The sequence below is a fragment of the Cygnus olor genome, chromosome 4 (genome assembly GCF_009769625.2).
Source record: "Cygnus olor isolate bCygOlo1 chromosome 4, bCygOlo1.pri.v2, whole genome shotgun sequence".
Taxonomy (NCBI): Eukaryota; Metazoa; Chordata; class Aves; order Anseriformes; family Anatidae; genus Cygnus; species Cygnus olor.
Genome location: NC_049172.1, coordinates 65,106,856 through 65,134,154, shown reverse-complemented (window position 1 = coordinate 65,134,154; position 27,299 = coordinate 65,106,856). Strand labels below are relative to the sequence as shown.

Below are 27,299 nucleotides of genomic sequence, written 5' to 3'. Positions count from 1 at the left end.
ACAAATGCATAAATGCAAACGAAGAGCCAAATGTATCTGGGAATCTCCCACCTACAGCTGTTGTTATAAATTAGATGAGGAGTGGAAAAGGTGCTTGATGTAATGAGGAACAGTGTGAAAGGTTGCATTTCCTGTTTTGGTTTTGATGTCTTTTAGGCACAAAAATTTGGAATCACAAAGTATCTTGTTAACTGTTCACAATGGGAAATTATATGTCAATATAAAAGAGCAAGATACGGAGTGACTGGCCATTTTGAATATATCTTTTTATCCTCTGATTATACATTATATAAAAACATATATATACTCAGTTATTTTACTCCTTTGCTAATGTGGTGAAAAATCTAATTAACTGACACAAGTTTCTAGAGGTGAAAGTCTGAAAGATAAGCAAAAACAATATGTTTAGAAATAGTGAATAGGCTTTTTTATATTGGCTATGTCTTCCTCGAAAAGCAGTTTCCATTAGTTTGTTGTGCCGTTTTTTTTTTTTGCTTTGCTTTGATATTAATGGAAGATGGTTGATGAACATCATATTACTTTGATGATGACAAGACCTTTGATGTAAATATTACTTGCTTTGTTTCTTGTAGATTTTTAAAAAATACATATATTTAGACTGTGAGCTCGCATTGTGTAATCAGTATAAAATTAAGAGGGATGCTATTTCTGCTATCAGCTCAGTGTGTTTTTGTTAATGTGTTGCTTTCTTGTTCCTTACTAAACCATATCAGTAAATCCCTACTGAACATAGCCATAACCATAGGAGGATCAAGATGTCTCTTGTAACTCTTGTCATTATTCTTTGAGGTTTTGTGCTGTTTTCTTCTCATTTTCAGTCCACCCTAACAGTATTTTGTCTGTTCTCTAGCACACTAGAAAGTAAGGAAGATTGGAATTGTATTAGAAAGTATGTTTTTCATGTTTCTTAGTTTCATTTTGACTTAACTTTCATCCTCTAGGATAGCTGAAAGATGTCCTCCATTTCATTGTCTGTGACAAGACATATGTATGGAACAGTTTTAGTCACTTTTGTGATAGCTGTTACCTCTTCATTCGTTACGGAAGTGTCATTAGTGCCCCACTGCTGTTTTTTTGCAGTTTCACTTTTGATTTAGCACTGATGTTGAGCATGTGCTGCAGAAGAAATGCACAGCTCCCTGGCAATAACTTCAGTAAATGGCGTACCTTTAGTTAAGGTAAGCATGGTTGTCAGCCTTCATTCTGGGCATTGACTGCTTATCTGTTTGCTTTGACTTCACTATGCAGGTGCTTATTTTTTCCTCTTAAGTATAGTATGTTCAAGTTTATCTTAAACCAAATAGATAACACAAGGATTAAAGTGAGCCAAGTGGCACGTTAGTGTAATTGAAACTGAAGTATAATAATAATAATTATTATATGGTGAGAATAAAAGTATGCAGAGCAATCTTCCTTGACTTCTTCCAAAATTGTCTTATTTCTCTTCTTTAATGATCAGAATGAGGAACATCTTATCTATCCAAAACAGACTTTTTTTTTTAATAAGACTTTCTGAATTGTCATTGGTTATGGGGCTGAGATTTCATCTTGTTTTTCTGTTTTCTGTCTAGTCCAGTAACCAGCATCTGATAACTATTTACTGCACCATAATACTTCCACTTGTGCTATGAAAATCCTGTTAAATATTTTGCATTTCTTTTCACTGACTTGGATTTTACCTGCCAGACAAAGGTACAAGCCTTCTTGTAGACTACTAAATCTCTGAACAAGCTTGTTCACCACTTTATAAATACTTGTGGCAATGCACTGCTACTCTGAACCCAATCAGGGCACATTTCTGGGGAGGGGGTTGTATTTTGTGAGACAGCGATGCCATCTCTGTTTAAGTGTCTAAGCTGCAGGCACTTCTGTGATGATTTAAGTACTTCCTTCAGTTCTTTCTGCCCTATCGGGATACAAAGTCACCGTGGTCCCTGTCAGGATGGGGACAGTGTTTTGTGATGTGTTGCTTCTCTAAACTGCTTAGAAATGGGGGATGAAACCCCATGAATACAGCTGTTTTACCTATAGAGGTGTAAAACATCACTTTCACAATGTTTCTACCTTCTGTTGATGTAGTTAGAGTCACATCTTGACATTTCCTGCAGAACAGAACCCGTCTTAGTCATTCATTACCAAACTAGTTAGATACAGACTATATTGTAATTATCCTCTTGTTAATTCAGTGGAGCTTACTTCTTAAAGAAGAATACATCATTTCCTTTCCTGGACTTTTAATTCTTAAACCGAAGAGAATGACCTGTAAGTGCATTCTATGCCAGCTTCTCAAACTGATGTCCTTTGATATTCACTCATTTAAAAAAAGATCAGAGTGGAAATCTATCTGCACTATGGTAAAATAAAATAATTCCATTGACCAATAGGATGATGGACTTAATTCTCACAAAGACAGACTTCAGCTTCTCTGTTCTGCATAATCCTAGCAGATAATCACCCTATTAGCTTTTGCACAAGGCTTTGGCCACTACCACGTAGCATGGGGAAGAAGGATGGGTTTCTGTGCCCCCAACACTTAATGCCTGTTCTAGCAATTCAGAGTCACTTAGTAAAATGGCAAACTCTTACTAAAAACTTTAATTATATTTGCCTCATATGGAAATGAGAGTTAATTGCTTCTGCTGTCTCTTACTGCCCTATGACTAATTTTTGAATTTGTTGGCCAAATTTGTTGCTCAAGCTGCATATGTAAGAGGAGTTGAAGTCTCAAAGATAATGCTCCTGCCCCAGAACTCAAGATGTGTATATTTGAATGGGATGGTTAGATGAGTTGTTGTGTTTTTGTTTTGTTTTTTGTTTGTTTTTCCTAATAATAATTATTAAAGCAGTTTCACTATTGCTTTCTGTGTAAAGAGTAACCTTGAAAAGTGAAAATTCTAGGGCTATTTCTTTTTTTTCCTGATACCTCATTATGTCCCATTAATGCTTTCAGGTTCATTTTTTTTCCTTGTTTTTAATGGACTGCTATCATGTGTTACCATTTCTCTTTAGACTCTGCATTCTAACAACCAAAAAGTCAGGGCTATTACTGTGTCTTGCAGCAAAATACCAAGATTTCCTGCACTCAGATGTATGCTAATTGTACTAATATAGCTTTATATTAATAACAAATATGCTCTGTATTGTTGTGTTTTTTTTTTTTAATTGTCCACTGTGTGAAAAAGCCCCTAAGATTTTTATTTTTTTTCTTGTGATTTTTTCCCACATTCCCACCTTAGCCTTTCCTAGATGGCTTCTAGACTAGCTGGCTATTTCTGCTCCACAATGGGGAACTGTGACCACAGCTGTGGTTACATGGTATGGCTGAGTTAGGTTTACTCTATCTAGTTAACTAACTACTACCAGTCTAGCTATAGGGTAACAAAACAGTGCTTTCTAAGAGTACCAGTGGTAAACACAGAGAGTTTGTGTGTGTGTACACATGCACTAAGAAAATACTTCGCGAATTAACATACAAATAAATATGTGTCTGGAGACAGTTTATCTGACAAACTGGATGAAATAGATGGTTCCCACATTCTAGTGCTATAAAAGAACTTCATAATAATGCCAGATTAGGCTTTAAGAGGGGATGTACTGGGGATGTGTTTGATTTAAAAACTGTTTAAGCTCTAATTATAGTACTTAGTTTACTCAATGTATATATTGAGGTTAATTCTTGGAGGAGCACAAAAGTAACATAGGATTATAATTACCTACAATTTCTAACTTAGAAGATAGTTTCAGATTGGTCACACAAAGCAAATGAATCTCAAAAAAGAGGGAGGTGTCCCGGTATCACTGTAGGTGATAACTGCCGTGCATTTCTTATAGATGTATTTCTTACAGATCTGCATCTGTAAATCTAAAACCCTATTGTATTTCAGTAAAACAGAGCCAGAAACATCATTATTATCAAGAAAAATAATTCTTGTCTGCGAAAAGAGAAAAAAACTAATTTGCTGCAGGTTTGCTCCTTCATAACTAGTATATCTAGCTCTTCTGCATCTGATGCAAAAATGCATTACTGGTTTGGCTGCCACAAGCAGCTGTAACTGGCATATGGAGTCACGGTGCTGGAAGAAATCCACGGTCCTTCACTGGAATGCAGTAATTGCCAGCTCCTTCCTGGGAGGTGCGACCAAATGAATGAATCTATCACAGCATGAAGATTAGATCTGCAGAATAACTATCCTGCTCCAGTTATTTCAGATTTCAGATACCCTGGAAATAACCCCTCGCTTTCTCAAGGAAATTATTTTTATTGGCATCTGAATATTTTGGGAGAGGGAAAATTAAAACGGATGATTTATTCTGAACTGATTGTAACAAAATAACTATTTCCTTGGTCGGTTTTCTTGTAGAAACAGTCTGAAGAAGCTGGTAAGTCAAAGAATAGTCAGTGGAAGATGCAGAAGGAGATGAGTGAGTTAAAAGAACATGCTACAAAAGGAAATAGGAAAGAGTGGGTGTCTATGTAAGCAGCTTTGTTGATGGCAAACTGCTACATGTTCTTATTTTGCTGTGCTCTTTTTCGTGATGAAGGAATGGATGTTCTGCACAGTTTAAGCCATGCCATTCTGTCTTCTGTTGTAATTTTTTTTTTATGTATAGGAAGGGTATAGTTAATTTAAGGCTAAGATCTCCTCAGTAATGGAACTGTAAAATGGGAAACACACATTTTTGAGAGTTCTTGAGTTAAACAAACCACTCTTCTTTTTGTCCTGATTTATATTGCCCGAGACACCCCACAGGTGATACCTTTTTTTTTTTTTTTTCTTCTTTTCATGTGTTCTCTGTTGTAATGGTTGTGGCTTTTTAAACAGGAAAATAAGTACCCTCTTGGTACTGACTACCTTAATTGTGATTTCAGCCACAGCACGTGTAACATGGATCTATCATCCATACGTCCATCAACTTTATTGCATGCATTTGAATTTAAACTGGATGTAAATGACAACTTCTTTGGGCAGAGAGGTTGACTGTAGTAGTTACACTTGACATGAGGAAGCAATGTGCACTTATAGCCCAGAAGGCCAACTGCATCCTGGGCTGCATCAAAAGCAGCATGGCCAGCAGGGGAGGGAGGGGATTGTCCCCCTCTGCTCTGCTCTTGTGAGGCCCCACCTGGAGCCCTGCGTTCAGCTTTGGGGTCCCCAGCACAAGAGGGACATGGACCTGTTAGAATGAGTCCATAGGAGGGCCACGGGGATGATCAAGGGGCTGGAGCACCTCTCCTGCAAAGACAGGCTGAGGGAGTTGGGGTTGTTCAGCCTGGAGAAGAGAAAGCTCCAGGGAGGCCTTACAGTGGCCTTCCAATACCTGAAGGGGGCTACAGGAACGCTGGGGAGGGACTTTTTGTCGGAGTGGACTGATAGGACAAGGGTAATGGTTTTAAATTAACGGGATAGGTTTAGATTAGTTATTCAAAAGAAATTCTTTACTCAGAGGGTGGTGAGGCACTGTAACACGTTGCCCAGAGAAGCTGTGGATGCCCCATCCCTGGAGGTATTCAAGGCCAGGCTGGATGGGGCTTTGGGCAACCTGGTCTGGTGGGAGGTGTCCCTCCCGATGGCAGGGGGTTGGAACTAGGCCATTTTTAAGGTCCCTTCCAACCCGAACCATTCTATGATTCTATGGCTGGGATTATGACCAACAGCCTTATCCTTTGCACATTGGAAGAGCTGCTACAGTTTTGGGGGTTTGAGTACATCTATATATATATATCTTTCTTCAATCTACAATAAAGTCTAGAAACGGGATTTTTAGAGCTTTTATTGTGGCTCATGCCACAAGTATTTCTGACTGATGAATGCTGCCCTGAAAAGTAGGGCTGTAAGCGGGTGCTTGTGTATATTCTTAAGATTTTAATAGACAAATGTGACCTCAGGGTCATGGTCCAAAACTTTAGTGACTGAAGACATGCACAGACCTTCTTCCTGATATAAAATTAATTCTGTAAGTTAGTAAATTAGAATGTGAATAAATTTATTCAAAGCAGTTGTACTGTAGTTGTCACTCATTGAACCTGCCTGTGAACATCCATGTCACGAAGCTTCACGTGATGCATGCCTCCGTCACTAGGACTTCACTGGTTGTGCTTAGTTCTGTCATCAGCTTGCAGTGAGTTCAAGAGCTGAGTCTTTCTAATTTGAACCTCTCTAGAATGTGTTTATCAGTGTTTTGTAGGTAAGCTCATGTCTTCTGTTTATCTCTGGAGCCAATCTCTTAATCCATCAATGTATTTTACTTCCACCTGCCCATGCTCTATGCTTGAGTCTCTTCTCCTTGAGTCTCTTTCATTTGGCAGCAGACTGGTATGGCTGGATGAAGTTTCCCAGAAGGTGTGTGGTATGTGTAGAAGGCACTGGAGATGTACAAGAAATTCTCCTTTAGTTTCTGAATCTCCAAAGTGTTGACAGGTCACAGAGAGAACCTCTGTATGTTGACCTGGCAGAACAGTTACTGGCTGTGTGATTTTGCCGTATTGAGAATTGCTGTAGAGTCTTGACAGATACACTGACACTTTGGGTGAAGGGCAGGCAGTGTATGTATACTCACTATATCACACCACGTAGTAGATTTTGGCTGCCAAGAAATGGCTGTGCATTTGAAGCAGAGGAATTCTTACAGTAGTTACAGGATTCTTGTAGCTTTCCTCACCCTTGCAGTACTGGAGTATGCCAGTGAGATGACTAAGGCAATAGAGAAGCCAGTAACTATCGACATGTGAGGTCACTCCAGGTCTGTGAGCCTCCAGTTCAGTATTGGAAAGACAGTTTTTGGTGCAAAGCTGCAATCAGTTCTGCAGGCGGTGTTGCTGGCCACCGTATCAATTACAAAAACAGCTTTAAGACTGATCTCCATCAGAAACGTGCATACCTACAGCTTATATGTTGCATGCAGCACAACAGCATTCAAGAATAATGCTGATATGTTTGTAGGTCTCAGTTAACCACAGAGTCGTCTTTATGAGCATCAGTGTGGAAATCCTCAGATGTTGTGTGTTGGGTGCTGATATCTTCCTTATCTGTTTTGGGCAAATAGGATTTAACTTCCTTCAGATAACATATCAGATTGCCTTTCTTCAGACTGCAAGAACTTTCTTGTTCATTTTTGCTATGGCTTCTGAAAGCTTGGCCCGGAGATGTTTGGTGGAAATGCTGCATGCCATGTGCATTTGGCTGGCTGAAGCTGCTGGCTGCTGCACGTCAAGACCACTGGAATGTGAACAGGACTCTTGCTGTCTTTCCTGTAATGTGCTGCACAAATAGCACATATACCACTCCAAAAATAAATAAATAAATAAATAAATAAATAAATAAAATCTCATTTTATTCCTTTGTACAAGCCACTTTTAAAGTGCTGATAAACATTTCAGCTTAAATGGAGTAAGAGGAGGGTAGTAGGCTACCTGACTGTGTTTGCCTTGACAGCAAACTGCAGGAGTCTTTTCCATATGGGATTTAACCTGCTATCAGCTTAGAGACCTCTAATATGCTGGAATCTGCCATCTATGGACAGGGTAGCACATAAAATTTTACTGTCTGCTGATTAAACAAAATGTCAAGAGCAGAGGGATGGCTTGTAATCTATGTGTTGAAATTCCTGGACAAGCCTTTGGAGAACTGTCAAGTAGTTCCTGATTTATTTTTCCCCGCTTTTTCAGGTAAATGTTTTCAGAATGCTGGACTTGGATGTAATGGCTCATTGACAGCAAAACTGCTTCCCTTCGGAATATGGCCCTGCAGTAACCCTCAATACACCCACTCACGCTGCAGACTGCAGGAGCTCTGGTTTGTTCCTCTTCTCTCCCTGCCAGCAAGGTCTCTTCTGGTGCCATTTCCACCCTCTTTGAATCCGTTTGAAAAATTACGGCCAGTTGTACAGGACCAAACACTCTGTAGTTTGATATCCCTATACAGTGACTTCATCCTGTTCATTACGGAGTTTTCATTGCTCTGGAGATTTTGACGGCATGTTCCAGCTGCACCAAAGCATATAGATCACACTAAACAAATATATACTGTGATTCTCTGGTCAGCTTGCATCATTCTGCATTGTGGTATCTAGGGTCGTTTGACTTGTACGAGCAGGTTGTTGGAGAAATCATGCCAACCATGTAGCTGAAGACTTAAATGATGTGTAATTCCACATAAACTAACAAAGGGCTTTTGAAGCTCAAGAGGAACATGGGGAAAGAGTTGCAGGAAGTATGGAATTATATAGCTCCAGAGTGGCACTGATGACTGTCAGCACCCAGTTCTGTTTGGCCTTCTGGTTGGGTTGCGTAGTACCTGTGCAGATGCTAAAGCGCAGCTTTAACCTGTAACTGTGGCAAGCTTAGGTTCAAAGCCAACTCTAGATCTGAGATTTCTTTTCTGAAGGCTGTTAGTAGTATTATGCTAATAAGCAGACTAAATAAGCTTGCAGTGCAGTGAGAAATGTTAGTCTCAACGGGACTGCCAGATTAAAACCATGTTTTCTTTTTTTTAGCCGTTTACAATTTCAACCAAATTCAAATTCAACACTTCATTACTTAACCTATTTGATTAAATTTTGCACTTCTTTGGTTTTGTAATGCTGGAGTAGACTGGCAAGTGCTGTGGCATTTGTATTTAAAGAAATGTAAACACTTAATATTTTTTTTTATTGGAGGAAATTAAAATTTTGAAAGCATTTCTAATAATGTTTGGTTGTATGGGGGCCTTAACCTGCAAGACGTGGCCAGACTTTTATGCTTGTATGATTTTGACGTGTGTATACCTGTAGTGAAGCCATGTAATGCGTTACAGAATTAATGCATAAATCTCAACTAACAAAGAGACAATGTGCAAGCTGGATCAGAATTTGACTGCTTCTGTTCGTGAATATGTGTATGGGGAATAATAGTCTCTGTACAGAAATTTATTTCATCTTTTATTGTCAGAGGAGTTTGATCTGTTCCTTCTGTGTTTGGAATAGTCTCTGTGGAAGTATGTCAAGGAGACAAAACTATCATCCTGTTCCTGATACACAGAAAGCACAGTTCTGGAAACTGGTAGTTGTTTAGTTATCCTTCTGCATAACCACATGGCAAAGAGACTTTTTTTTCTCACCCTTTTACATGAGATACTGGGCCAGCAGGAAAATGCCATGTTCATAATATCGATCTGAATGCAATTTGGAGCTCTTAGCTTAGCATTTTTGTCTGATACTGCAAAAACTGATTCTGTTTTTGATAGGTGGAATTTATATTTAGATAAGTCCTATCTCCATACAATAATCTGTATATTTTAAACTCAGTTGCTTTAGTAACTCCTCCTCCATAGTACGAGTTCTCTGTTACTGAAGTTTCCTTCCTCCTTTTTCATGAAGCACCTAAACCTAAGTGTAACTTGCATTTCAGCCTTTTTCCAACATCTGTTTCATTCTGTGATTCCTTTTTATATAATTGCTTCTTTTCATTTGAGATTGTCTGTCTCTTTAGGACAGAATATATATTTGTCTGAACAGATAATCTGTATGTGTATTCTTGTAATTTATCCTTATTAATATTCATAGTATGTTTTGTTATTATGCAAGTTTAATCATAAATGTTAATATCATTCTACCTGTGTTGTGCCAAAAAAAAAAATTTTACATAAGTTTTGTTGCTGCTAAACATGGGATTTATCTTTTTGAATTCCAAATTACCTTTCTATTTGAAGATTACGTGCTGTTGGATGACTTCACATTTACAGAGAATGTGCAGTGCTTTTCTGAATTGCCTTTACAATAAGAAAAGTGACCATTTTTTTTTCTTTCTTGTAAATAGCAAGCTACTGTTTTTTCTAATTTCTGATTTTGCTTTTTAGTTATCATCAGGCCTCACTTATCTCTCTATTCTTTTTTCTTTTTGAATGAGTGTAATGATCCTTCTAAATTTTCAGTATGTTACAAATTTATTATCCAAAGATTGAAGTGGTTGAAGTGTTTTCGTTCTCAGACCCATAGATTCACTTTTTTGCACTTGGGAAGAAGGCTGAAATTCACTCTGAGTATATCAAAGAAGACGTTTATCAAAAGTGATATTTAGACTTTTCTCCTCTATGTTTTAGCTCACTGTGCAATATATGATACACACAAAGCCCTACGTGAATGGTTCTCGCAGGATGGTTCAGAACCTGGCCCTTCTTGTGCAATTGATTCTAATGACTGAGTATGACTTTCTGCAAGGGCAGTTTTCTATGTTTCGGGTGGTAGCTTAAGACAAGAAATATCTTAGCAACAAAAAAGTCTTCATATAGCTTGACTAGCAGGCAGACTGTAATGAGATGTGTTTGTATTGCATGCACATGGTGCAGAAATTCTGCCTTAATTGGTAGATCCACCACATGATGGAAAAGATAATGGGATTCACATTCTGTCTCATTCCCATCACAGAATAAAATCTCTGATTTGTTTGTATGTAATAGTTAAACAAGTTTAGGGCTTGGATTGCCAGTCATCAATGTTGGTGTTCTCTTACTTTTTTTTTTTTTACTTTTTTTTTTCCATACATAAACTTTTAATTCTTGTATTCTTTTGCTAAATAGAGGCCATTATTTTATTTTTTCTTGTCACCATGTTTTGTTGTTTTTTTTTCATTTGTTTTGTTTTTTAATTAAATACTTGAGTAAAATAAATGTAAACTGTTTTTCTTTGAGGCACCTCATTGTTTTCTTTGTGAAGAGCTAAATTAGTGGAAGAAGTTTCCACTGGACTATGGCTTTAGCTTTGTAGGGAAATAATTACCATTTGAAGCCAAGATACTATGTTTATGGTCTATTTACCTTGTTTACCTTTTGGAATGCTGTATCTTCATCCCCAGTATAGCCACTGTTCCCTGAATCTTTAAATCTGTTGACCTGATATAGCAACAGAGAATGGCATCCTGGTCCCTAGCAGAAAATGTGGTGACCTGAAACTATAGCTCATTGTACCACTGAATTTTTAGTGCTTCTCCTGTATATATCAGTAGGCACAGGGTAAAGAAAACAACTAGAGGTACTGCAAATCCAAAGTAATTTTATGCATATATCATGCTTGCATTATGATCATTGATTGAGGTGATCTTAAAACTAGCAATCCTAAATATAGCTGAATCTCAGAACAACAGCTATTGAAGTGATGTAATGACAAATCATATCACTGAAATCTTATTTTTTCTTCTGTTTGTAACTTTACCATTCTTACCTTATTTTTTATGTCATTGTTTTATATTCCATGCTGTGTTTGATTCCAGACAGTATGTACAGCTTATTTTGTAAGATGTTTCCTGTAGACGACTTGGGTCAAAAAGCACGTTCTGAAAAGCTCCATCCTTTTCCCTGCGCCATTACATCTACAGTCTTAATTTTTCTGTACACCTTTCGTCACCACAGCTGTCTTTCAGCAAGAAGGAGTGAACCAACCTCCTTTTAGAATGTCATTCATGCCCCTTTCGATCAGCTGGCAGATGTTACTGAGTGACCGCCGCTCACCCCGCTCAGCCCCCGCTGATCCCCAAGAGCCATATGTGTCTGCGCGGCAGGTGGCTGAACGCAGGACTGCAGCGGGGTGGCGTGGCCCTCAGCGGATGCCCTCACCGAAACATGGAGACATTTCTAAGATGGAAGAATTTTCTTGGTGGTACATTTTCTTAGAGGTCACTGTGATAAGAACTCACTTTCACTGATTTCTGCATGCGTTCCATTAACTTGTAAATGTAGGCATCAGCTCTCACCGAGAACACTCTACTGCCAAGGAATTTACCAATTTCTTTACTTACCTAATTCCAGTGACAACTTATTCCCCTGCCGCAAGAGTCTCTAACTAACTTGGTGACTACAGGTATATAGCAAATTTAATACAAACAAAAATAAACTTTCTGAGTTAAATTAGGCAGTAGTATATTTGTTAGGTTACTGGTTATACTGATGACCAACACATTAAACAAGAGTGTTCTTTGTGTTGTGCAGCAATTTTTACAATAAAATTGTACTCTCATTGTTGTGTAGACTAGAAAAAAAAGTAAAAACCAAACCAACAGTGAAGTAGCTGGCAGGCATATCTGGGTTAGGCTGCAGTAACTCATTAGAAGCTTCTAAAGCAGGATTACATAAATGGGACCCTGTCTTGTCAGGTTAAATATAGTTCTGTAGTTTAATCTAATATGTGGCTACCATAGTCACTCAGTCTTGACTGTCAGCAGTCGTCTGATTTGTTCACCTTTTCAGTGCTACCATTAAAAACAAAACAACAACAAAAACAGAAATAAGATTCGCCAGTGAATCTTCCATGGAATTCATTGTGAGTTTTCTGCTGTTATTTAGAGTGTTGTGTTGGTGTTTGGTTTGGTTTTGTTTTTAAATTAAAAATATAATTAACTACTCAGATTGGAATAAACTTGAAGCATAGGCAGCATATATTTCATTAATCTATTTTCCCTTTAATGAAGTTATCTAAAGAAATTGCCTTCCTTTTTCTGTTTTAGGGATACAATCTTGAAGGGTGCTGCTGCAAAAGTACAGATACTACTAGCTATAAAAATCTACCAATTATGAAATATGAGTTTGCAATATATCACAATCAACAAGAAAGTAATATAAATGAATTTATAGGATATTTATATATTAAAGGAATGTATAGCTTCCCATTAGGCAATTTTTTGAGAACTTTCCAATAAAATTATGAACCATCATGGTCTTGTAGAAGCAGTATCTTAGTAAGATACTGAATGGTATTTCTATTATGCTACTATTCTATAAATACTTAACTACTTGTATCATTATTTATAAGCACTATTTTCTAGTGACATTATGCATCACTTTCAGGTTTCCATTCAAATGTTTGAAGCAAACCAGAACAAAAACACATACTCACAGAGGGAACAGATGCAGGGATTGCAGCACATTTTAAACAGGTTTGTTTATCAGTTTTTCTATAGGGCTTCCCATGTGGTCAGAGATGACATAATTTTTATACAGTTGGCAGTGTGTATGTTTGCATGGACCTGTATATATCAATGATTTTACACAGCAGGCAGAGAAATTGAAAGGGTCCTTCCCAGTGCCTTGGTTAAACTTTCTAGTCTTACAAAGCCTGGTGTTGGCACTGCAAGGTTTCATTCTAATGGCATCAGTATCTATTAGCTGTTGGGTAAGCAGCACTGCTTTTGACAGTACTAAAGTTTTCAACTGCAGTCTGTTATACTCACTGAGTTGCATTTTTCAGTGTAGCATTGCTTTTTGTCTGTGATCACACCAGATGCCAGGTTATCTACAGTTTCAGGTATGAAGTCAGTGCCATATATCCATGTCTAGAGAGAAGCATGGCTTGTCGTGATTGAAAGCCTTACCTGAAGGTGTGAAGAGGGTAATTGTCTGGTCATAATGCATGGTTGCATTTTTTTTTCTCAGATAAGATTATCCAAATATGATAAACTCATGCCATGTCTACCAAGTTCAAGTGATATTAGTAAAATTTTGTTTAAACAAAACAAAAAAACGTGGGTAGTTGCAAATCTCAGTCCCTTTCTTAATTCATTGTACACAGTAAATTTGCTGCTGTTTTTATGTTTCATCCTAAACAGAGGATCTGTTTAACAAGTTAATGAGGACATAAAGATAATTAACTTCACACTCTTCACTTTAGTAATGGAGCAGAAATTATTTATGGACCTTAAGTCTTACTTTTTTCTTTAAAGCCTAGGAGCTCTGGAAATCCTGTTTTGTATATATAGAACAAAAATGATTCTCACTGGAGTATTTCTATTAGTAACACCTCATTGTTTTTATTAGAATCTTCTAAAGGCAAAAATAAAAGTGTTCTTAGGTCACGCATTAGAAATGTAAAAAACTAGGTTCTCAAAATTTAAGTGAAATAATTAAAAGCCAAAAGTAAGATTGCTTCTTTCTAGAAAATCCGTTAGTAATTGATGTATTATAAATCTTATTTACCATCTCATTATTAGCTTGGCTGATGAATTAGCAAGTCATTAGCTGTTTTATGAGCATTGTTAAACTGAGAAGTCACCCTTGGTGTTTTTATCTATGTATTTATTCAACATTTGTTACCTTTCCACAAGCCATGTTCCCCCCTAAAATGCTGTGGTTAATTAAATTGTTAGATTTAACACTGTAAGTTGGGCAGTATTGCATTGTTGCCCCATGTCATGTGTGACAAATTTTTGGCTGATAAATGTTTTTAGGGTACTTCAGGATTTTTCTGGTTGTAGTAAACTGAGGTATCATGGAAGAAAAATAAAACTGGAATCTTTTTTTTTATTAAAAAGCAATGAGAATTTAGTACTTGAGACCAAGCACATTTAAGGTGTTTTCAGTAGAGCTTTCCTAAACATGGTATCTAAGATCAGAATTGGGGAAATTATTTCTTTTGAAACTTGTAGGGAAAAAATAAAAACTTGGTTATTGCAGCAGATTCTATTTCCATAGACTTTAAGCTTCTTCTTAACTTCAACTGTAAGACAAAACATAAGAGCAACCTGCAAGATGGAAAGGTTTTATTCTTTAAAAAGTTTTTGTACAAAAATGTTCAAATAGCTTTCCTTAAATTTCTTGTTTTGGTTATTTTGCCTGGCAGAGAGCGTCAGTTGGGAAGGCCTTGTGAAAAATCACATATTTCCTCAGTTAACTAGTAAATTAAAAAAAAAAAAATCTTCCCTTTTTGTTGCTTTGTTTCAAAAAGAAAAGTATCTTCTCAGTTTGTATCTGAAAATACACGTAATTCTTCCTTTGCTTCCTCTTGAATTTAAGTTCTTTGGAACAAGGTCTACCCTGTACTATTAATTCTGGCTTTGTTGTCAAGGCAATAAATGTGATAATGCATCCAGTATGTTCTAGCATGTGTTAGAAGTATCGGAGACAGGCAACATATGCTTTAACAAGATGGGGCTTTGCTAGTTTCAGTCTGTCTATCCTTCAGATTTTTATCTGTACCAGCTTAGGTGATATAAGGATAGAGGGTTTTTTCGTTTGTTTTTCACCTGGACAAGACTCTTATTGTATTCTAATATCTTCTCTTCACCTAGGGATAAAAACTAGCATGTTTATGGGATGAGCAGTCCAATTTTCAGCTAGATTCTCTGAGCATTTCTGAAATTCCAAATAATAACAGTACTTACTGCCATTATCCCTCTACTTTGTTCAGGTTAGCTTTGAAATTGTTTGATTTTCAACTCACACAGTTGTCTATGCTCTCCTAAGTCTATTTGGGTGTATGTTTAATGCTTTGATAGATGTTCTAGAAATAAGTACCTGAAGAACTGTAATAACACGTATATTCACACCCATTTTGATTTCAGGGGTGTGTGAGTGAACTCAAATTGCCCTCAATAGTCTGTAAGGATTTCAGCTTCTTTCTTGCTAACAAGCTATTTTGCAGGTGTTACTGTAAAAATAACTTCTATCAGAAGTCTCTTTATCTGATTTATGTTTTAAGTAATTTGCAGTGCAACATTTGCCAGAAGTTTGATGCATGCCTTAGTAATGGGAATGCAAAGTCACAAACATGATATTTAAGTTAAAAAATGTGGAGAGGAGCTGTAAGAGTGGTTTAGAAAGCCAGCAGTGACAGGGCAGCTGTATTTCTGCCTGGAATTTCCCAGGCAGAAGAATGTGCAGATGTACTGTAATGAAGTGCTTTTGCATGCCCTAGGTGCTTAGTAAGGGCATCAGATTTGCTGTTCACGGGCAGTAATTTCCACGTTCTTATAAGTCTTGGCTTGCTCACTATGCATATCATATATGTATAGTCTATGTGTCCAGATTTTTTTTAATGATCTTGACAAGTACATATTTCTTTCTACGCAGGAGAAGTCAAAATGTTCAGGTATAACCCAGGTCATTTTGCACTGTGTTTTGTAACAAACAAGGTACTTCATGAATGTTCCCAGATCACAGTGACTATATCAGGCCAGAGAGGAAGAAAAGAACAGCAGCATTACAGCATACACATAGACCCTTGATTTATCTAGAAGTATGGATGACAAAAAGAGCAGCAACAGAAATCAGCTCAACATCATGTATGCTACCTGTGTGGCATCCTGTCATCATTCTGTAACTCCCAACACATTTTGCTGAAGTACTGAGTGATGGATTTGCACCAGTGGTGGAGTTTTTGCTCATTGTCCTTCTGAATTCCTTCCTCTTCTACAATACTTGGAAAAATCCTGTAATGCCTTTTCTTTTCTGTATTACTTTTCTTTGAATTTCCACATAGGCTTACGAAGTCTCCTGAGCCAGAAGTTAGGTGAAGTGCTGTCATATCTGCATGCTCTGTTCTAAACTGTCTCTGAGCTGGCACCTTTGGCTGCTGTCAGAGGCAGGATACGGTGCGAGATGGAGTTGGACCTACCTGAACCAGTGTGGTTGTTCGCAGCAGCACGCAATTCTTCACTTTTAGGGTAGCGCTTTGGAGAGGGCCTCTGTAAATCCTGGTTATAGTGGTTCCCCAGACTGGTACTTGATTTTATTGGAGTCATGTCACTACAGGAATAAGTGATGGAAATTAAAATGCAATTATAGTGTGGAAAGGGAAAGACCAGGCCATACTGTAATAATAAATGTGTTTCGTTGTTGTTGTTGTTGTTTGTTAAAGGTGAAAAAAAGAGGCCTAAAGATAGGTAGAGCACAAAGGAAAGACTGATTTCACCTTTTACATAAGGAAGGAGTCATATCCAATGAGACAAAAGAGTTTCCTTTGTGTACATGTAAGAATGACAGTGAGTTTGATCCACTTTAATGAACACAGCAATAGTCTGTATGACATGGTTACTTGGTCACTAATTTGATTGGGGCTATAGCAGAGCTCCCCATGTTAATACCGGGAGTCCAGGTACGGTTGTATAATTTGGTTTTGCTTTTTGTTTACTAAGCTGTCCTTTCACTACAAAATACTAGCTTAATTGTGAAGACCGAGGGGTTTGTGCTACCTGGTAGTTTGCATTTGACATCTCAGCTTTCTTGCTATAAATGTTGCTTGCTTATGAAACTGGTTAAGGCAGAATAAGTGAAATGGAGAGACTTCGGTAATAGTCCTTTACCTTTGAATGGTTCTATTTTAAGGAGATAATATGTCATCTACACAATATTATTTATTAAAATTTCTTTGATTAAAAACATATTAAACTTCCCAGTGAGAAGATAAATATTCAGTTTTTAGGAACAACTATTGCCTTATTTTTATAATATTCCCTTGTTTGACAGAGGGATGGCACTTTTTCTTCATGGTTCCTAGCAAGAGGGAGGCCTACAAAAAGCCTGATTCACAAGAAGCTTTACTTAGTATCTGAATACATGCGCTATTATATGGCAGGTTTGTTTTATTCGTTAAAACAATTTCTTCTTCCTCCGGAGTACTAAAACTTTGCTCATAAATTCCATTGAGTGTCTCATATATTCAACTGCCAGCTTCCGCTTCCTGCCCTGTCTTATCAAGTGACAGCTTCCCGTTTGCTCAGTGCTCACAGAGAAAGAAACCATCTCATAGTAATGTTCTGATTAGGATCTTCTTTAGTTTATCTCTACAGAAGGATATTAAATCAACCGAGTTTAATTTCTTAAAGGGCTATTTCTGAGACACAACTTGTCCCAGGCCTATCTTACTTAGACCCAACATCTGACATTTTCTGTCTTTCTTATATCATATCATGCCATATCGCATCTTTTTCAAATATCCCTTTGGTTGTCTCTTCCATTATTCTGTAAAGGTCTTGCAGATATTGGGAAATCCAACACTGTACAAAATACTGTCCAGTGCCCAAGTAAAGTAGATTATTCCTCTTCTTTTAATCTCTGCCAGTTCCAGAAATCTCTGCAACATTTCTAATACAGGGCTTGAAGTCTGATAACAGTGGAAATGCTTAAAAATGTCTGTACCAATTTAGATGGTTTAAAAATCCATTATTTAACAAATGTACCCATTTACTGCAAATATAAAGTGAGGCGCATGCAGATTGTTTGTAGTGTTTTGGAACAGGGAATGGGTTAAATGGTCTTAATTTCTTCCTGCATGGAGCCAAGAGATGGACTTGATGATCCTTGTGGGTTCCTTCTAGCTTGGGATATTCTGTGAGTCTGTGATTCTTTCTCCAAAAAAAAAAAAAAAAAAAAAAGATGAATAGGAAATACCATTATATTTTAGGCAGGAACTCTAAATTAAAACCAAAACAAAACAAAACCAACAACAAAATAATGGGATTAACAGCTTTTGTGTCTGTTTGTAACAAGTTGTAAAGTACAGCTTGTTGAATTTCTCCTCCTTTTTTACAGCTATGTATAATTTCATATAATCAGATTAGTATGCTTATTTAATATATTAATAGTTGGAAAAAAATGATCACATCTATTCTACTATGTGTTTTTAAGTTAAAAAAAATCAAGTGGGTTGTAGGACACTAAAATCTCATTAGATGTTCAGTAGACAGAAGTGGATGAAAAAGCTGGAAGTGGGTTTGAGATACAGTTAAGCCATAACCTCAGAAATGTTTTTGAAGCCAACACCTCAATTGAAGGAGGTGTTCCAGTTCTTCCTCCACACCCAGTTGCCTTTTCCTCTGCCAGCCTCTCTGTGTTGGCTCCAGCGTTTTACAGATTATGAGAGAAATTGGCTCAGAGAAAGTGATAAAGGTTAAAGATATTGAGAACAGCAAATGACTGGCTATTATCTGGAATTGGTTCTCTCTTTTTTTTTTTTTTTATAATTACAACATCTGTGCTGACTCAAGGTAATAACATATATTTTTAAGGTTTACACCAGTTTGAAATGTTCATAAAATTGTGGTCTTAACTGAGGCATGCTGAAGGGAGAGAATGATAGCTTTCCTTCTATGCCCATTGGGGGATTACCCCAAATATCACTGGATAGAAACTTTTCTCAAGATGGTATTTTCTTGGAGTACCTGCCTTAGCAGTCATCTCTTCTATCCCCTTCCTCTGTTTGAATTACCTGAATCTAAAGGTGCAATTCTCAAAATGTCTGCTTGGTATCTTCCATTCTGTAAGTGAGTTTCTAAAAGCAAGTTTCCTGTGTATCTGTAGCTCAGGTTTTACATATTTCCAAGTTATTCCATGTTTTTCCATGGCTGAACCAGTCACTATTTATCTGTGTTTAACCTAACCTGTTTCCCAAAAGTGGACTAAGTCAGTAGATGTGCTGTGCTAAAATACACTGGTAAACTGGGGGCCTTAAAGAATGTATTACTGGAATTTTTGCTCAGAAATATAATCAGAGGAAGAGAGCTTTCTCTGTGCTTGCAGAATTCTTTGTGTTCAAATCAGTAGCAATCCTACTACAAAATATTATAGGATGCTAGTTCCCTATTGAAACTAGGTCACTTCATATAAAATAATTAAAGATTTATTGGTCCTTAGGGAAGGACCTAGCTCTCTAGACAAATGTTTGGGGCACTCAGCGGAGAATAATGAATCACTTGTGTTCAGGGCAAGGACTGCAATCATTATCTTTGTGTGAAGGGCTGCTACAGCACAGTCTTCCGATTGCATCCTAAAGATAAAATCGACCCTTGCTTCATCTTTGAAGAAACTGGCAAGAAAAATTGAACTACAAAAGAGGGGTTAGAGCTGTGTTCTGTGGAGATGCCATCTTAGGAAATCTTAGTGTCAGAAATGCATCTTTTTGTCTGTTTTCTGCTGAGGATTGTGTAGAGAGGGGAAAGTAAACTTTCCCATGCACAACAGAGGTAGTGGAAGGGCTTAGCAGAAGGCTGGATATTCTGCTTCTCTCAAGTGATCAGCATCAGAGCTGTGCATTTTGTAGTGCTGTAGCTGCCAAATCCCTCTGCAGATCTAGCCCCAAATCATTAACTAAAAATGTTGCAATACCATCACCGCTAACACCGGGTGCAGCTCCCAGCAGTTCAGCAAGCTACCATCTCAAATATTCAGAATAACCTTGAAATTTAGAAGTCGTGTCTTTTTTCTTTCTTCTCAGTAGCAGCATCTGGACAGAGTTAGAAATGCTTGCTTTTCCTTCTCTGAAAGTACCTCAAGTGACAGGAACTTGAATTCTTGGAATATTGACGACCTAAGCTGTTCTTTCACCTCTGGATGATCTCAATGCACTGGGCAACTGGAACAGCAGAGACACAGTTAAAAGAAAACAGCATGAGTAACATCAAAGAATAGTGAGAAATTGAATGGCAGCTTCTCTATCAAGTATTCCTAACTCATTCATCAATGCATTGTTTACAGTTAAGTGTTTCACGGGAATGATATTTAAAAAGACAGTTTTCTAAATGACATCAATTAGTGATGGTTCTCAACTGCAGCAAAAAAATGAGACTTGATATTGTCTTGGCTCAGGCTAAATGTCATAAGGCTAAAAGAAAACCATCCAAATGAAGGTTATAAGAAATGCAACATTCTTACATAGTTAGAATTCGGCCTGATTTAGCCCAAACGCTGGACAGCTCACTCATATGGCAGGGGGCCCACCATGAGCATTTTATCTGGGTAGTCTGCTCGTTACAGAAGTAAAACGTCTTTGCAAAGGACTGCAGCTTCCAAAGTTGTGCATCTCAGATCCCCAGTGGGTAAAATAAAGCAAGGTAACACTGCCTGTCATTAAGAGCATTAAGAGAGAACTGGATACTATCATGTTTTTTTTAATATTTTTTTTTATTATTATTATTAGCTACAAACAGTGAAGCAACTAATCCTTTTTTTGTTTGTTTTTGTTTTGGTTTGTTTGTTTGTTCTAACATTGTTATGGAGAGTTTTTTCTCTAGTTGAGAACATCTCTCCTTTGTACCTGCAAAGTTAGCTGCCCTAATTAATCTGAGTACTAATTTAAATTAGCTTTCTGAAATGAAGGGGAAAAAAAAAAGTAAATCTAATTCCTTCCTGCTCTCTAAAAAATTACTTTAAATATATATTCTCTGTGCCTATAGATTTTCTGGTATTCTGACTTGCTTCTGCTTTCAGCTCCTGTGCTAAGTTCACTTTTATCCAGTGTAATCTTTTTTCATTGCTTTTCTTTTCTGCAAATATTATAAACTCACTGAAGTTGAGTTGAAGGGGAAGATAGATGAGATTGAATTGTCACTTTCAAATGTATGTATGTAACAGAGGTGACCTCTCCTGAGAAGGTTTATGTACTAAAATAAGATTTAAAATAATATTTACAAAATTTCTATCATTTCAAGTGGAGCAACTTCATAATTGCAGTCAGAAATTCTGCTTGTACTCTAATCTGATACTAAAACAAGCAGGTTAAGAAGAAATATCAGCTGCACAAATATGCAGCTATTGATGGGAAGCTTTTACAGTCACCAGGTATGCTAAAGATGAAGCTGACTTAAACTTTGTCCTTTGTCATAAAGAGGAACTGTATAAGAAGACTCCTAAATAACTGTTTGTTTAGAATAAGGGCATCACTGTTATACTTCTTAATCTGAACTTCAAAAATGTGTTTATCTTTCCTTTGTCATGGTAATGTATCATTATGTACAGTTTTCTTGTCTTCTCTAGGTTATAGAAAATAAAATTGCATCATTTAGTGACTGTTAGTAGAATATTTTTCTTTCCTCCTCCCGAATATATTTTCCACTAGCCAGACAGCATGCAGAGCAGCCAAGTGGTAGGTGGAAGCAATGCTGTGATGTGGTTCTCTTCCAGGCTAGTACAGATAAGTGAGTATCTCTAAGATCCATTGGAAAGCAAGGTAGAAATTGCAAGTTAATGCATGTAGCTGGGAATACCCCACAAAATCAGGACGTCCATCCTAATTTAACATATGTAGTTATGCAAAGCTGTACAGATACTTTATGTTGTCAGGAAGGCAACATCTATTCTGTTTCTGTCAATGTACCACAGCAAAGCAGACTTTCTGCAGGATGATAAATGGCATATTTTTAATGATATTTGACATGGCTGCATTGTCTGCTGAAGGAATAAAAATAATGAGTTATTTATTTAATTAATTCAAAAGCATATTATCACATAGCAGGACTTGAGTTAGACATGAAAGGTTAAATCATGTTATTTTTTATACCATTCTTTTATCTGCTTGCAGCATTGCTGTTTTGATTTGAAGCATTTGCCAGAGGATAAGTTCTTGGCTGCAGGTCCTGAATATAATAATCGTTATCCCTTAATGGTAAACTTTACTCTCTTTCTACACCTAAGTTCGTGCAAGGGAGGGTATCTTATGCTTTGATAACATTCTGCCAGACAAATAAACTTTCAGGCCTTATGAAGAGATATACAGTTTGGGTTTGTTTTTTGTTTTTTATTACTGAAGGACACCATACTCTATTATTGTGAATTTTTAGGACATGGATGACTATTACAGTTTATAAGGAAGGAACAGAAAAATAAGGATCTATTTTGTTCTGTAGTTTATTTGGGTTTGAAAGTGCAGTGTACCAGCAGATAGTAGTTTGTGGCAATGATACATTTTAGGTAACTGATGTAGCACTTCTAGTTCATAGCATGAAAATTTTATATTGATTTCAATAGTTGGCTTCAGAAAGCCGATGAAATTTTTTCTCCACTTTCTGATAATGAGAAATAAATACACTTTTGGATTTGTTAAGCCATTTCACCTCACATTATTTCCAGTGTTAGTGCCTCGTGTACTCATGTTTGTACCCAACAATAGCTAGCAGTAACCAAAATGAAAGAAGGCAAACAGTATATTGTTGATTTCATTATCTCCTCTTAGTATTTTTACATTTCCTGCTTAACTGTCCAACATCTTCATTTGTTAGATCTTTTGAGAACTCTTCAGTTTTTGAATAGCTTCTTGCAATAAAATTGGCTCCAGCCAATATTCAGTTTAATTCTTGGTCCTGACTCTGTTGTAGATGCCTTTGCATAATGCCCTTGGGTCCTGTAGTATCTGCTCTCTCTTGTGTTGTGTAACAGGAAAGTTTGTCCCAGATAAAGGGAGATTTCAGGCTTATTTGCTTCTGCTAGGGTTGGATTGGATTTATTTTCTTCAAGTCACTGGTATTTAACAGAAGAATTTTGCTATTCTTGAAAAGCATAGTGTATCTTTACAACACAATACTAGTCTGCCTCTTATTCAAGCAAAAAGTAGTAATGAAAAATCAAAAAGCCATAATCAAAAGTGGTTCAGTGTTCATAGAAGTCACCAAGTGCTCTCAGAAGCAGCAGGGTTTCAGTTAGCGTTAAGGTTTGATGATGCTGACTGGTCACTGAGGATCAAACAGAGGCTGTTCCATAATTGAATGAAATGCAATTCCCTGTTCTGCCAGAAAGTTCTCCTTTTTGTTTTAGAGATATTTCAAAGCAAAACATCTGTTCCAAATGTTTCTCCTGGATGCATTTACTTCTCTAACTATACTGTTCTTGAAGTGCCCGGGTAATTTCATGAGAATCACCTGAGTGTCACCATAGTGTTCTGCTGGCAGCTTGCCGAGCTGCAGATGGGATGGCCAGATCTAACACTGATATTTTTTAGTAACTCAGAAGGGTTTCTATCTCTTTCTTAAATAATACCGTAGATGAAATGAAGTCTAATCCTGTTTAAAAACAGCAAAACCTAGCAAAACCCCGATGCTCTCAATTTCCTCTGTGAGTCATTAGGGTTTCACACGTACAGGGTGAAATGCCACTGTACAAGTCATCAGTGAAGTTTTTAATGCCAGGGCCAGGAAGCTAAAACAATTATCTATACACTGTCCAAAGGCAGCAATATAACCTGAAGAGAAAATAGTGTCTTCACTGGTCTCTTCTCCCATCCAGATTTTGTTTATCTGTAACAGAATTTTAAATTAAACTAAAAAGGATTATGAACCCAGTGTATGTGTCTTTTTGAAGTATAATTTTGCAGTAGGAGTTCAGTTACTTCTTGTAATTATCAGCATGATTCTGTGTAGTAAAGAACTGTTTTTTACTTCCCTCTGAACTTAGAAAGCATTTCTTTCCTTTGAAAGGATGCATTTGGTAAGAAAAAAACACTTTACAGAAATGCTCTATTGTAATTTTGCTTTTATAACTCTATTACCATTTAAGTGTGTTATTTTTTTACAGTCAGGATATTTCTCAGGAGCACTTCCTTTTTACTCCTCCTGCACTTTAAAAGCGTAATTATGGATTATGTGTTATTGGAATACTAATGAAGACTTTTTTTTTTTTTTTTTTTTTTGAGGGAGGGAGGGAGGTTGTAGTGTGTAGCAGTGGTCCACTTTGCATCTCTCAACTTATATGTGGTTGTTCAAGAATGAGTTCTATAAAAGCCTGTGGCTTTGTACTACAAAGACATCAATATAATCTTGTGCTAGTGGTATCATAGGTAAGAAAGACTGGCTGGACATGGTGTTAACAATGCTGAAGTCTGCGGAGGGCACCTTTTGTTCTGGCACACTAGAAGTGCCAGGCTACAGAACTGCAGAAGGGGCTCTTGGGCATGACTCTCCTTGCCTGAAAAAAACGCTGTTTCCACTGTAAATAGTCTTAATTTAGTTGGACGGAAGATGTCTGATGGTAACCCAGGGTGCTTCTCAGGATTTTGTCAGATTAATTCATAGTTAAAGGAAGCTTAAGAAGCCTTCCCAGTTATCCTACCCTACTTCACGTAGGACAGGACATAACTGTTTGATTACATGTAGGACATAACGGTTTGGTTACACAATGAAGTTGAAAGAAAACTTGGCAAATGCAAAGTTAGGAAGAGACCTGGACAAGTTTGAGAATTGGGCTCATGTGAACCTAATGAGGTTCAACAAGTACAAGTGCAAGGTCCTGCACCTGGGTCAGGGCTCTCCCAGACATGAGCACAGGCTGGGAGAAGAACTCACCGAGAGCAGCCCCGCAGAGAAGGAACTGGGGGCTCTGGTGGACAAAAAGCTTGACACCGGGCAGCAGTGTGTGCTTGTAGCCCAGAAGGCCAACGGTGTCCTGGGCTGCACCAACAGAGGGGTGGCCAGCAGGGGAGGGAGGTTTGTCCCCTTCTACTCTGCCCTTCTGAGGCCTCACCTGGAATACTGTGTGCAGGCCTGAGGCCCCCAGCACAAGAAGAATTTGGAGCTGTTAGAGCGGGTCCAGAGGAGGGCCACAAAGATGATCAGTGGGCTGGAGCACCTCTCCTATGGAGAAAGGCTGAGAGAGCTGGAGATGTTCAGCCTGCATAACAGAAAGCTCCGGGGAAACCTCATTGTGGCCTTTCAGTACTTAAAGGGGGCTTATAGAAAAGATGGAAAACAACTTCTTGCCAATTTCATATCTTTAAATAAATGAAACATAGTTAAGACTGCAAAGAAGAGTGTGTCATATGCTGTCAGGATCAGTAATGCAGAAATTTATTGAAAAATAGCTTTTGGTGTAAAGTGGAGCTTCTGAGGAGTTGTGATATGCAAGCAACGCACTGCTAGAAAAGGCATTACAACTATGGTTTCCTTTTTATGGTGATTCTATTAAGCTGACTAATAAAGATAATTAAAACTAATCACACCATGACAAGGTGGCAGCCTGCCAGTACAAAAACAGGCTGAAAATTATCTCATTAACCAAAATCATCAGCACCTGTTCTGCCACTTTTTGAGCAATTTTTAAGCAAAGAATTAACCTAGTTGGTTATTGTGGTTTCTTTGCCTTTGGGCTGTCTTTCTCCCCAGTTAGGAAAATGTTCAGTATGGTTGCTTCCCCCCAGCTTCTTTTTTTTAATTCAAACGGCCTTGGCTTTGTCCCTCCAAAGGGAGGCCTATTGGAGTTCATGTGGAAATCTGAGTCCAAGTATATCTTGAATCTAAGAAAAGCCAGTTGCACTATTGGTAAGATCCTTGACAGTAAATAATCAATAAATAATTTCTCAAAGTGTGGGGTGAGTTTCCTGATGTGATCTGCCTGTTTGAAACACTAATATATTGCTTTTTGTTATTTCTATAGGAAAAAGTCTCTTCTACAGAAGATTTTCTACATCTAGAAAATATTTTTATGTGTGCACAGAAAATGCACTTTATTTTTTATTTGTAAGAGAGAGTTGTTTTTTATTTTTTGGCCTATCTTCTTTCTCTAAATGGGATAACGTTTAGTTTTCAGGGCTGGCAGTTAGCTAGGGGAGAGCAGAAAGATGTATTTTGTATTTATAAGGGGAGATAAATCAAAAAAAATTACTTGGGGGAAGTTTCAGGTTTTGTTACTAGCATGAAGGGAGAAACTAGAATATATTACTAAACACTGCAACTTTAAAATTTCAGTGAGAAGTGAAAATTTGGGGTTGGAATAGCCACATGTATTCTTTTCTAATCCACAGATTTATGTGGGTATTTTTTTGTGTGTGTCAAAGACTGGGACTATTTCTTGTGTTTGCGTTGTATGAACTGGGAGTGATCGAAGTTATCTATGTTGTTCCCTGGAGTTTGTGTGACCTGAGTTATCCATCAGTCTTACAATTCTGGTGCTCTAAATTGAACATCTCACTCAGGAACCCACAGTAACCGTAGTCATTTGAATGCTTGCAAATGAGGTAGTTTGTGTATTCCTCTTGTTTTGGGGAAGATTTGTCTGTCTGAAACTCCTTTGAAAATGGAAGATATTCTTGCCTTGCTACTTAGTAATGTTACAAGTATTTTATGTTCTGTTTATAGTCATGTAAGGAATAGTTATCTCCTAACTCTCTCTTTCTGCAACTAGCTTGATTTGCAACTAAACCAGAGAGATTAGACATCCTTTTAAATTTTGCTGGACATGAGGATGAAAATTTAGTATACAGCTGCAGACATGGATGAAACTGGCAACATAAATATGCAGAGGATGCTTTCTGTCTCATTAACTTGTCTGGAGACCACTAGTACCCGCAAATAATGTCTGGGAGTATGCTGAAGCCAATAGGATTGCCCAGGAAGAGACATGCACTCCTGTACTGGATGCTGCATCTGGAAGTCCTTCCCGCAAGATTTCCACATGCTGGGAGTTGAGGAGGCAGCCTTCTGCTAAGTGTACTTGGGAGGAGGACCATCGATGATGAGTTTGTATCACTTTGGGAACTTCTGCCCTACAGTACCACTGTGTGCTCAGGAGTCTTTGACGTAGTGGGAGATAGAAGTCCTGTAAATCATTGTATCTGAAGCTTAAGTGGCAACTTAGATGAGATGCTGTCTTTCTGTTGTTTCCAGTTGCACATGAATAACAACAGATTAAGACTTTTCTAATATAATAAAAAAATCAAACACAGCACTACAAGAAAAAAGAAATGTTACTGAGGGCCAGTGATGCTACTGAAGATGTAGCTAGCCTGTTTTACAAGAAGTAATATGATGTTATGATATTACCAGCAGATGGGGAGCTGAAAAA

At 37.5% G+C, this 27,299-nt stretch overlaps 1 protein-coding gene across 6 annotated transcripts in view; it reads left to right on the top strand.

The window, feature by feature from the left end:
• JAKMIP1 (janus kinase and microtubule interacting protein 1) overlaps window positions 1-27,299 on the top strand; it is a 155,178-nt gene that overhangs the window by 3,797 nt on the left and 124,082 nt on the right. For 2 of the 6 annotated variants that reach the window (XM_040556152.1, XM_040556154.1), the window contains exon 1: window positions 1,102-1,199. The exons of 2 other annotated variants lie outside the window; for them this stretch is intronic. The gene's annotated coding sequence lies outside the window, so the exon portion shown is untranslated. Of the gene's footprint in view, window positions 1-1,089; window positions 1,200-25,620; window positions 25,778-27,299 lie in introns of those variants that run through there. 2 more of the 6 variants (XM_040556157.1, XM_040556153.1) reach the window with 2 other exon arrangements.